This window comes from Sus scrofa, chromosome 4 (assembly GCF_054392235.1).
Source record: "Sus scrofa isolate SSC_HxYL_T2T_F1_AM1 chromosome 4, Sscrofa_HxYL_maternal_Yorkshire_Landrace_v2.0, whole genome shotgun sequence".
NCBI lineage: Eukaryota > Metazoa > Chordata > Mammalia > Artiodactyla > Suidae > Sus > Sus scrofa.
Genome location: NC_139386.1, coordinates 60,725,069 through 60,737,399, shown reverse-complemented (window position 1 = coordinate 60,737,399; position 12,331 = coordinate 60,725,069). Strand labels below are relative to the sequence as shown.

At 39.8% G+C, this 12,331-nt stretch overlaps 1 long non-coding RNA gene across 1 annotated transcript in view; it reads left to right on the top strand.

The window, feature by feature from the left end:
- The first annotated feature begins 6,514 nt into the window (after positions 1–6,514).
- LOC146403822 (uncharacterized) overlaps positions 6,515–12,331 on the top strand; it is a 509,633-nt gene continuing 503,816 nt past the window's right edge. Inside the window, exons 1-2 of the long non-coding RNA XR_014843660.1 lie at positions 6,515–6,580; positions 8,876–8,964. This is a non-coding gene — a long non-coding RNA (uncharacterized LOC146403822). The remainder of the gene's footprint in view (positions 6,581–8,875; positions 8,965–12,331) is intronic.

Here is a 12,331-nt window from a genome sequence, read left to right as displayed (position 1 = left end):
ACTGACTGCTCTCAGCTGTCAGTCCCCCTCTTAGAATTGTCCTTGCTGAAGACAAGGACAGTTGTCTTACCTATGCCACATCCCTTCCCAGTGGCAGTCATCAGCCAATGATGAGCTAATAAAGGGATGTAAAGACCTGACTCACCTCAGCCCAACTCCACACAACTTGAAGGGCTATGCCAGCTTCAGAGCAACCCATGTGGTTGACTGAGGATCTGGGGTGATGGCATCAAGCCACACTCCTCCCTCAACTCAGTCGGCCTCCTTCACTGCCCTCCTAGGTACAGATCCAAAGTGCACTCTCTAATAAATAGCAGCATGCTAAGCTTCATCTCAGTCTGCAACAGTTGGTACCAGAATTGGGATGCATATGGTATGATTCCTTTTACAAGAAATATCTAGAATAAGCACACCTAGAGAGACAGAAAGTAGATTAGTAATTGCCAAGGGCTAAAGGGAATGACAGCACTGAGGGTCCTGGCTAGGGGTGTGGGATTTCTTTAGGGGTAATGAACACACTCTAAAATTGATCATTGAATACAAAAAGCCATAAGAGAATACTATGAACAACTATACGGCAACAAGTTTGACAATCTGGAAGAAATGGACAATTTTCTAGAATCTTACAGCCTGCCAAAACTGAATCAAGTAGAAACAGACCAACTGAACAGACCAATCACTAGAAATGAAATTGAAGAGGTCATAAAATCACTCCCTACAAATAAAAGTCCAGGACCAGATGAATTCTATCAAACATATAAAGAGGAATTGGTGCCCATTCTCCTTAAACTCTTTCAAAAGGTTGAAGAAGAAGGAATACTCCCAAAGACGTTCTATGATGCCACCATCACCCTCATTCCAAAACCAGGCAGAGATACCACCAAAAAAGAAAACTATCGGCCAATATCATTGATGAATATAGATGCAAAAATTCTCAACAAAATCTTAGCCAACCGAATCCAACAACATACCAAAAAAATTATACACCATGACCAGGTTGGGTTCATCCCAGGTTCACAAGGATGGTTCAACATATGCAAATCAATCAGCATCATATACCACATTAACCAAAAAAAAGTCAAAAATCATATGATCATCTCAATAGACGCAGAAAAAGCATTTGACAAAGTTCAACATCCATTCATGATCAAGACCCTCGCCAAAGTGGGTATAGAGGGAACATTCCTGAATATAATCAAAGCCATTTATGATAAACCCACAGCAAATATAATCCTCAATGGGGAAAAACTGAAAGCCTTCTCACTCAAATCTGGAACAAGACAGGGATGCCCACTCTCACCACTGCTCTTCAACATAGTTTTGGAAGTCCTAGCCACAGCAATTAGACAAACAAAAGAAATAAAAGGCATCCATATAGGAAGAGAAGAGATCAAACTGTCACTGTATGCAGATGACATGATTCTATACCTAGAAAACCCTAAGGACTCAACCCCAAAACTCCTTGAACTGATTAATAAATTCAGCAAAGTAGCAGGATATAAGATTAACATTCAGAAGTCAGTTGCATTTCTGTATACCAGCAATGAAACATTAGAAAAGGAATACAAAAATACGATACCTTTTAAAATTGTACCTCACAAAATCAAATACCTTGGAATACACCTGACCAAGGAGGTAAAGGACCTATATGCCGAGAACTATAAAACTTTAATCAAAGAAATCAAAGAAGATGTAAAGAAATGGAAAGATATTCCATGTTCCTGGATTGGGAAAATCAATATTGTAAAAATGTCCATACTACCCAAAGCAATCTACAGATTCAATGCAATATCAAATTACCCATGACATTTTTCACAGAACGAGAACAAACAATCCAAACATTTATATGGAACCACAAAAGACCCAGAATCGCCAAAGCAATCCTGAGAAACAAAAACCAAGCAGGAGGCATAACTCTCCCAGACTTCAAGAAATACTACAAAGCCACAGTCATCAAAACAGTGTGGTACTGGTACCAAAACAGACAGACAGACCAATGGAACAGAATAGAGAATCCAGAAATAAACCCTGACACCTATGGTCAATTAATCTTTGACAAGGGAGGCAAGAACATCAAATGGGAAAAAGAAAGTCTATTCAGCAAGCATTGCTGGGAAACCTGGACAGCTGCATGCAAAGCAATGAAACTAGAACACACCCTCACACCATGCACAAAATAAACTCCAAATGGCTGAAAGACTTAAATATACGACAGGACACCATCAAACTCCTAGAAGAAAACATAGGCAAAACACTCTCTGACATCAACATCATGAATGTTTTCTCAGGTCAGTCTCCCAAAGCAATAGAAACTAGAGCAAAAATAAACCCATGGGACCTCATCAAACTGAAAAGCTTTTGCACAGCAAAGGAAACCCAAAAGAAAACAAAAAGACAACTTACAGAATGGGAGAAAATAGCTTCAAATGATGCAACTGACAAGGGCTTAATCTCTAGAATATATAAGCAACTTATACAACCCAACAGCAAAAAAAAACCAATCAATCAATGGAAAAATGGGCAAAAGACCTGAATAGACATTTCTCCAAAGAAGATATACAGATGGCCAACAAACACATGAAAAAATGCTCAACATCGCTGATTATAAGAGAAATGCAAATCAAAACTACCATGAGATACCACCTCACACCAGTCAGAATGGCCATCATTAATAAATCGACAAATAACAAGTGCTGGAGGGGCTGTGGAGAAAAGGGAACCCTCCTGCACTGCTGGTGGGAATGTAAACTGGTACAGCCACAGTGGAGAACAGTTTGGAGATACCTTAGAAATCTATACATAGAACTTCCATATGACCCCGCAATCCCACTCTTGGGCATCTATCCGGACAAACTCTACTTAAAAGAGACACATGCACCCGCATGTTCATTGCAGCACTATTCACAATAGCCAGGACATGGAAACAACCCAAATGTCCATCGACAGATGATTGGATTCGGAAGAGGTGGTATATATACACAATGGAATACTACTCAGCCATAAAAAAGGGTGACATCATGCCATTTGCAGCAACATGGATGGAACTAGAGAATCTCATCCTGAGTGAAATGAGCCAGAAAGACAAAGACAAATACTATATGATATCACTTAGAACTGGAATCTAATATCCAGCACAAATGAACATCTCCTCAGAAAAGAAAATCATGGACTTGGAGAAGAGACTTGTGGCTGCCTGATGGGAGGGGGAGGGAGTGGGAGGGATCGGGAGCTTGGGCTTATCAGACACAATTTAGAATAGATTTACAAGGAGATTCTGCTCAGCAGCATTGAGAACTTTGTCTAGATACTCATGTTGCAACAGAACAAAGGGTGGGGGAAAAATGTAATTGTAATGTATACATGTAAGGATAACCTGACTCCCTTGCTGTACAGTGGGAAAATAAAAAAAAAATTAAAAAAAAATAAAATAAAATTGATCACTGGCGTTCCCATTGTGGTTCCTAGCATCTAGGAAAACAGGCGATCTGATTAGCATTCATGAGGATGAAGGTTTGATCCCTGGCCTTGCTCAGTGGGTTAAGCATCTGGCATTGCCATGAGATGTGGTATAGTCCAGCAGCTGCAGCTCCAATTGGACCCCTAGCCTGAGAACCTCCATATGCTGCAGATGTGCCCCTAAAAAGACAAAAATCAAAAAAATTTTTTTTAATTTTAAAAATAAAATTGATTGTTATTTTGGATGCACAGCTCTATGAATACACTCAAAGCCACTGAGTTGTACACTTTATTATTTTATTTTTTCTTTTTTTTTTTAGGGTCATACCCACGGCATATGGAAGTTCCCTGGCTAGGGGTTGAATCGGAGCTGCAGCTGCCGGCCTGTGCCAGAGCCACAGCAACACATGATTTGAGCTGTATCTGTATCTGTAACTCATGGCAATTCTGGGTCCTTAACCCACTGAGCAAGGCCAGGGATCGGACCAGCATCCTCATGGACACTAATACTAGTTGGGTTCTTAACCCACTGAGCTACAAAGGGAATGCCCATGAATTGTACACTTAAATGGGTGAAATGTGTGGCATATAACTCAATAAAGTCATTAAGAAGAAAGAAATTTAGTGCATACATTTACAGATAAACCCAAACAGAGAGTTTATTGCCAGCAGCTCCACACTAAAAGAAATGCTGAAAGAAGTTCTTTAGGCCGAAAGGAATTGACATCTTGGAGTTCCCATCGTGGTCCAGTAACAAAACTGACTAGTATCTATGAGGACATGGGTTTGATCTCTGGCCTTGCTTGGTGGGTTAAGGATCTGGCATTTCCATGAGCTATGGTGTAGGCCAAAGACGAGGCTCAGATCTGGCATTGCTGTGGCTGTGGAGTAGGCTGGTGGCTGCAGCTCCTATATAACCCCTAGCCTGGGAATTTCCATATGGTGTGGATGCGGCCCTAAAAAAAAAGAAAAAAGAAATGTTTTAGAACTTTTGCTTTATGTGGATGTTGATGACCCATTTCAGGTTTGTTTTTAGTGTATGGCACGAAATAAAGATTGACGTTCATTTTTCTCATAGTGATATCCAATTATTCCAGCACTATTTAAAAACCTATCATTTTCTTCATTGAATTAGCTTTGCACCTCTGTCAACTTTTAACTAACTATAGGAGTTTCCATTGTGGCTCAGTGGTAACAAACCCAATCAGTTTCCATGAGGATGGGGGTTCAATCCCTGGCCTCGCTCAATGGGTTAATGATCTGACATTGCCATGAGCTCTGGGTAAGTCACAGACCTCGCTCAGATCTGCTGTTGCTGTGGCTATGGCATAGGCTGGCAGCTGCAGCTCCAATTCTACCCCTGGCATGGGGATTTCCATATACCATGGGTGCGACCTTAAAAAGACCAAAAAAAAAAAAAAATTAACTAACTATATATGCATCTATTTCTGAACCCTCTATTCATTTCTGGTAAATGTCGCTGTCCCTACACGTGTAGTATCACTGTCTTGACTATTGTAGCTTTAGTACAGAATTTCTCAAGAATGGCACTATTGGGCTTTTGGGTTGATTAATCCTTTGTCCCAGAGGCCTTGCCCGTGCACTGTAAGATGTATAGAAGCACCCACTGTATCTACCCACTAGATGTCAGTAGCCCTTCCTCCTCTAGTCATAAAATTTAAAAATGTCTCCAGACATTCCCAGATGTCCTCTAGGGGGCACTATCATTCTAGCTTGAAAACCACTGCTTTAAAGAAAATCTTGAAAGTAGTTGTGTTAAGTCCTCCAATTTTGCTCTTTTCTTTTTTTGGTTAAAATTTATTTGGCAATTCTGAGATTTTTGCATTTTATAGCAATTTTAGAATTAGCTTTTCAATTTCTACAAAATTGCCTCCTGAATTTTGAATGTAAGTCCTTTGGTGGATAACTGGCATCTTAAAAATATTGGATCTTCTGATTCATAAACAAGATATACCTCTCCATTTATTTAGGTCTTCTTTAATATTTATTCATTTATTTTTATTTTTTTTTGGCCACCCCCATGGCAGGAGGAAGTTCCTGGGGCCAGGGATCAAACTTGTGCCACAGCAGCAAACTGAGCCACAGCAGTGACAACACTGATGACCTCTTTAATTTTCTCAATAATATAATATTCATTGTATGGGTTTTACATATAATTTTGAGTGATTTATATCCAGATTTATCCAAATTGAGCTTTGATAGTTTGTCTCTTTCAGGGAACTTGTCCATTTAATATGAAAGTTGTTCATCATTCTACATTATTTTAATACCTACAAGATCTTTGTGTGTGTATGTTTTGTTTTTTTTTTTGGTTTTTTTGGCTTTTTGGCTTTTTGGGGCCCCACCTGCGGCATATGGACGTTCCCAAGCTAGGGATCTAATCCGAGTTACAGCCACCGGCCTGCACTGCAGCCACAGCAACTCGGGATCCGAGCCACATCTGCAACCTACACCACAGATCATGGCAATGTTGGATCCTTAACCCACTGAGTGAGGCCAGGGATTGAACCTCGTCCTCAAGGATACTACCTGGATTTGTAACCCACTGAAGCACAATGGGAACTCCCAAGATCTTTGTTGATACCATCTCTTGTTCTCAATATTGGTAACCTGCGTTTTTCCTTTCTTTCTTTTTCTCTTGATTTGTCTGGTAGAGGCTTATTACTTATACTGATCTTTGCTCATGAACCAACTTTAGGTTTTGTGCCCTCCTTGATCCTTTTTTCTGTTTATTGATTTAAATTCTAATCTCTGTTTCCCTTCTTCTACTTTCTTTGATTTGCCTTTTCCCCCTAGTTCTTAAGGTAGAAGCTTAGATCATCAATTTTAGGCTTTTCTTTTAAGCATTTAAGCCCACTAATTTACCTCTAAAGATAGTATTCACTTTCCCCCACAAATTTTGATATATTGTGTTTTCATTTTCCTTCAGTTTAAATTATTTCTCTATTTCCCTTGAGTTTTCTTCTTGGATTATTTAGAAAGGTGTTGCTTATTTTTCCAAGTACTTGAGGGATTTTCCAGATAATTTTTTTTCCTGCTTTTTAGGGCTGCACCCAAGGCATATGGAGGTTCCCAGGCTAGTGGTCGAATCAGAGCTGTAGTTGCTGGCCTACACCACAGCCACAACAATGCTAGATCCTTAACCCACTGAGTGAGGCCAGGGATTGAACCCAAAACTTCATGGTTACTAGTCAGATTCGTTTCCGCTGCACCACAACAGGAACTCCTCAGATAATTTTTAATGAAAATTTCATTGTGATCTGAACATTCTCAGTATGATTTCAGTTATTTTAAATGTATCGTCTTGTTTTATAGCCAAGAATATGTTCTACTTTGGTGACTGTTTTATGTACACGTGAAAAGACTGTGTATTCTGCTACCATTGGGTGGAACATTCTATAAATGTAAATTGGACCAATTTGATAGAATTTTGAAGTCCTCTACATTCTTTCTGATTTTTTTATTCACTTTCTGCTTATTACCAAGAGTTGAGTGCTGAAATTTCTCTCTCCGAATGCAGATTTTTTTTCTACTTCTCCTTTCGGTTTTAACAGTTTTGCTTCCTTTTTTTTTAAAGTTCTATTATTAGGAGCATATACATTTAAGATTTTTATGTCTTCTTGAGTAATTGAACTTTTTATTATTATGAAAACTTCCTTTTAGGAGTTCTTTTCTGGCATAGTGGGTGAAGGATCTGGCATTGTCACTGCAGTGGCTTGGGTTGCTGCTGGGGTGTGGGTTTTTTTTCCTTCTTTTTAGGGCTACACTGGAAGCATATGGAAGTTGCCAGACTAGGGGTTGAATTGGAGCTGCAGCTGTCAGCCTACACTGCGGCCACAGCAGTGTGGGATCTGATATATGTCTGTGACCTATACCATAGCTCATGCATTGCTGGATCCTTAACCCACTGAGCAGGGCCAGGGATATTGAACCCACATCCTCATGGATACTAGTTGGGTTCCTAACACACTGAGTCACAATGGGAACTCCTGTGGTGTGGGTTTCATTAATGACCCAGAACTTCTACATGCCACAGGCATGGCCAAAAAACAAAACTTCCTTTTACTGCTGGCAATATTCCTTCTTCAAAACCTTATTTTGTCTGAGGTTAAATATTTTTAATTGTTTTACTTTTTTCAATATTCTTTATTCTTATGTGTAGATCTATATTTCTGCCTGGTATCATTTTCCTTTTTGTCTGCAGAAACTTCTTTTAACATTGAAGTCAATGAATATCTCAGATATTTTAAATCTAGAAACGTCTTTATCTTACTTACATTTTAAAAGACATTTTCACCAAGTATACAATGACAGCTTAACAGTTTTGACTCTTAGCACTTACAAAAAACAATCATTCCAGGAATTCCCACTGTGGCTCAGCAGGTTAAGGACCAGACATTGTCTCTATGAAGATGAGGGTTCAACCCCTGTCCTTGCTCAGTGGGTTATGGATCTGGCATTGCCACAAACTGCGGCATAGGTAGCAGATATGGTTCAGAACCAGTGTTGCCGTCTCTGTGGTGTATGTCAAACTGCAGCTCCAACTCGATCTCTGGCCTAGGAATTTCCATATGCTGCAGGTGTGGCCGTAAAAAGAAAAGAAAAAATTGTTCCATCATCTTAAGGTTTTCACACTTTTAGTTAAAAAGTCTTCTGTCATTTTTTTATTATTAAAAAAATTTTAAATTATAGTTGTTTGTAATGTGTCAGGTGTACAGCATAGTCATTCTCTGTTATATTATGTATACAATGAATAGTTTCCTGTACTATACAGTAGGTCTTGTCATTTATCCATTTTATATATAGTAGCATGTATCTGTTAATTCCAAACTGCTAATTTATCACTCTCCCCCTTTCCCCTTTGGTAACCATGAGTTTGTCTCCCATATTTGTGAGTTTATTTCTGTTTTGTAAATAAGTTCTTTTGTATCTTTTTTTAGATCCCACATATCAGTGATACCATATGATCTATGTCTTTCTCTATCTGACTTACTTCACTTAGTGTGATAATCTCTAGGACCTGTCATTCTTATACTTGTTCTTTTCTGGGTAGTCTTTCTCCACTCTCCCATCAACTCCAGTTGCTTTTAAGATTTTCTTTTTATCATTGGTTTTCAGAAATTTGATTATAATGTGCATCAAGTGACATTTTCTTTATACTTCTTCTGCTTAGCATTTGTTGAGCTTTTTGAATCCATGAGTCTACAGTTTCATTAAATTTAAAATTTTTCAGGGAGTTCCAGCCATGGCTCAGTGGAAACAAATCTGACTAGCGTACCTGAGGATGCAGGTTCGATCCCTGGCCTCACTCAGTGGGCTAAGGATCCAGAGTTGCCATGAGGTGTGCGGTAGGTTGAAGACACAGCTTGGAACTGGTGTTGCTGTGGCTGTGGCATAGGCTAGCAGCTACAGCTCCGATTGGACCCCTAGCCTCGGAAACTCCATATGCCACAGGTGTGGCACTAAAAAAAAAAAAAAAAAAAAAAAGTAAAAATAAAAAATAAATAAAATAAAAATTTTCAGCAATTACATCTGCAAGTAATACCCTGTTTTCCTTCTTCCTCTTATCTCTGGAACTCCAATTACCTGTATGTTAGGCAATTTGATATTGTCCCACAGATCACAAAGGCTCTGTTTTTGTTTTGTTTTTCTGTTTCTTTTTCACTGTATTTCATTTTGGAAAGTTTCTATTGTTATGCCTTTAGTATTACCAATTTTTTTCTTCTGTAGTGTTTAATTTTCTGATATTCTATCCAATGTCTGTTCAAATCATGTTTTTTTCATGTCTACAAATTCCATTTAAAAAATATCTTCCAGGAGTTCCTGCTATAGTGCAGGGCTTAATGATCTGGCATTGTCTCTGCAGAAGCATGGGTGTGATCCCTGGCCCAGCACAGTAGGTTAGTGATCTGGCATTGCCACACCTGTGGCATATGGAAGCTCCCAGGCTAGGGGTTGAATTGGAGCTGTACCAGGCTACACCACATCCACAGCAACGCAGGATCTGAGCTGCGTCTGCAACCTACACCACAGCTCATAGCAACACTGGATCCTTAACCCACTGATCAAGGCCTCATGGATACTAGTCAGGTTCATTACTGCTGAGCCATGACAGGAGCTCTTCTTCTTTTTTTTTTTTTTTGGCCATCCCTCAGCATATGGAGTTTCTGGGCCAGGAATCAGATCCAAAGTGCAGTTGTGACCTATGGCACAGCTTTGGCACCTACAGATCCTTAACCCACTGTGACAGGCCAGGGATCAAACCTGCATCCCAGAGCTCCCAAGATGCTGCTGATCCTGTTGCCTGTGCCACAGCAAGAACTCCAGCAATTTGATTCTTAACCCTCTGTGCCACAGAGGGAATTTCCTGCTCAGATTTTTATTTTTCCAGTGGGCAGGAGGTCCACTCTTCTCTGATTTCCATCTGGTTAACATAGTACTCTTCCAGCTTAGCTTGCCTTCTAGCAACTTCATTCCTTTCTCCCACTATTGGGACCCTAAGCATATCAATGCACTCAAAGGCATGATTCTGAGTGAGTTTTCTGAACTCTGCCAGGTAAGTCGTCCTCTGATCTATACTAGAGGTAAGTCAGCCTCTGATGTATACTTGAATCAGACTGGACCTAACCAAAGATTCAAGGTAGAATCCTCAATTCAGTTTTACCAATTATGAGGTTGATGATATTACCTCTTTTTTAATTTTCTTTTTTTTAAATTTTTTTAAAGCCCTCACCTGCAGCATATGGAAGTTCCCAGGCTAGGGGTTAATTGCAGCTATAGCTGCAGGCCTATGCCACAGCCACAGCAATGCCAGACCCGAGCTGCATCTGCAGCCTACACTGCAGCTTGCTCTTAATCCACTGAGCGAAGCCAGGATCCAAACCTGCATCCTCATGGATACTAGTCAGGTTTAAAAAAAAAAAAAATTAACTATTTTGTTTTATTTATTTTTTGTCTTTTGTCTTTTCAAGGCCACACCCACGGCATACGGAGGTTTCCAGGCTAGGGGTCTAATTGGAGCTACAGCCGCCAGCCTACACCACAGCTCACAGCAACGCCAGATCCTTAACCCACTGAGCGAGGCCAGGGATAGAACCTGTGTCCTCATGGTTCCTAGCTGGATTCGTTTCCTCTGCGCCATAACAGGAACTCCACTAGTCAGGTTCTTAACTTGCTGATCCACAACAGGAACTTCCTAATGATTTTACCTCTGTCTGCCAGACTTTGATGTCCTGCTCTTTATTGGTTTGAAACTTATGGGTTGAAGAAAAGACTATTAGGCTGTTATACAGAACACCCTGAAAACCCCAACGAGACCTGAAATGCAAATCAGACACTTTAGTAAAATGTGAGATGACATCTTTGACCCTTCCACATGACTAAAATTTTAATTTCATTTTTAAACATGAAAATAATGATGTGTCTTTTTCTGAACCAGTGGAGTTGAAATGTTACACATAGATGAGTTCCACCAACTTCACATGCTTAATTGCTCATTAAGATGGTTACCTTGGCAACTGCTACATCAACTAACATCAGTGTTTTTTTTTTTTTACAACTTTGACATAGAGAGAACCTTCTTAAAGTAACTCAATAACATTAAGTAAAAAGTGATATATTTACAAGTTACTGAAATTTTTATATATCAAATAAAAACTGCCTATCAAGTATGCAATTCCCAAAACTGTAGACATGAAATGTACAACATGTAATTATCCTTTATTACAGCAGAGTGGGCTTCTTTTATGATTTATGGTACAATACCCAGATTTTTGATCTGATCTTTTCTGAACAAGAGGAAAAAGGATTTTGGTAACATAAACGTGCAATTTAAACTTCTATAACTATGCTTTCAATGCAACATTTCAATAAATATTTAGTTTATCAATTACGCTGTTAGAATTTTGAGATCTAAAACTCAATAAAGAGAAGTTCCCGTCGTGGCTCAGTGGTTAACGAATCTGACTAGGAACCATGACGTTGTGGGTTTGATCCCTGGTCTCACTCAGTGGGTTAAGGACCCAGTGTTGCCATAAAATATCATCCAGCATCTTGAGAAGCTTGCAATTAGTTAGGAACCTGTAGCTTATTCATTTGTTCATTTATTCATTCAACAAATATTATATTGTGCCAGGTAATTTCCTAAGAGCTGGGGGTGGGGAGGGATGCACAATGAACAAAGAAACAAAAATTCTGTCCTTATGGGAATTTGCATTATAATGGAAAAAAAACTGATTATAAAAGTTGCTATTAATGGAGTTCCTTCATGGCTCAGCAGTAACAAACCCAACTAGTATCCATAAGGATTAGGGTTTGATCCCTGGCCTTGCTCAGTTGGTTCAGGATTCAGCATTGCCATGAGCTGTGGTGTAGGTCACACATGAGGCTCAGATCCCATGTTGCTGGGCCTGTGATGCAGGCTGGCAGCTGCAGCTCCATTTCCACCCCTAGCCTGGGAACTTCCATATGCTGCAGGTGCAGCTCCCCCCTCCCTCCCCCAAAAAAACCCAGCAGGGTGGGGGCTGGTGAGTAAAACAAGGCAAGGTAGGAGAATAAGAGGTTTGGGGGTGAGTGGGGCTCAGTTATAATTTTTTTTCTTGGATCACAGGAAAACTTAAATATTTAAAAATCTATGTACCTGGAGTTCTGTGGCTCAGCAGCAATGAACCCGACTAGTATCCATGAGGACATGGGGTCAAACCCAGGCCCCACTCAGAGGGTTAAAGATCTGGCATTGCTGTGAGCTTTGGTGTAGGTCACAGACATGGCTTGGATCTCGATGCGGACCTAAAAAAGCAATGCAAAACAAAAAACCAACAAAAAGAAAAACCCAAATGTGCTGGACTCCATTTGG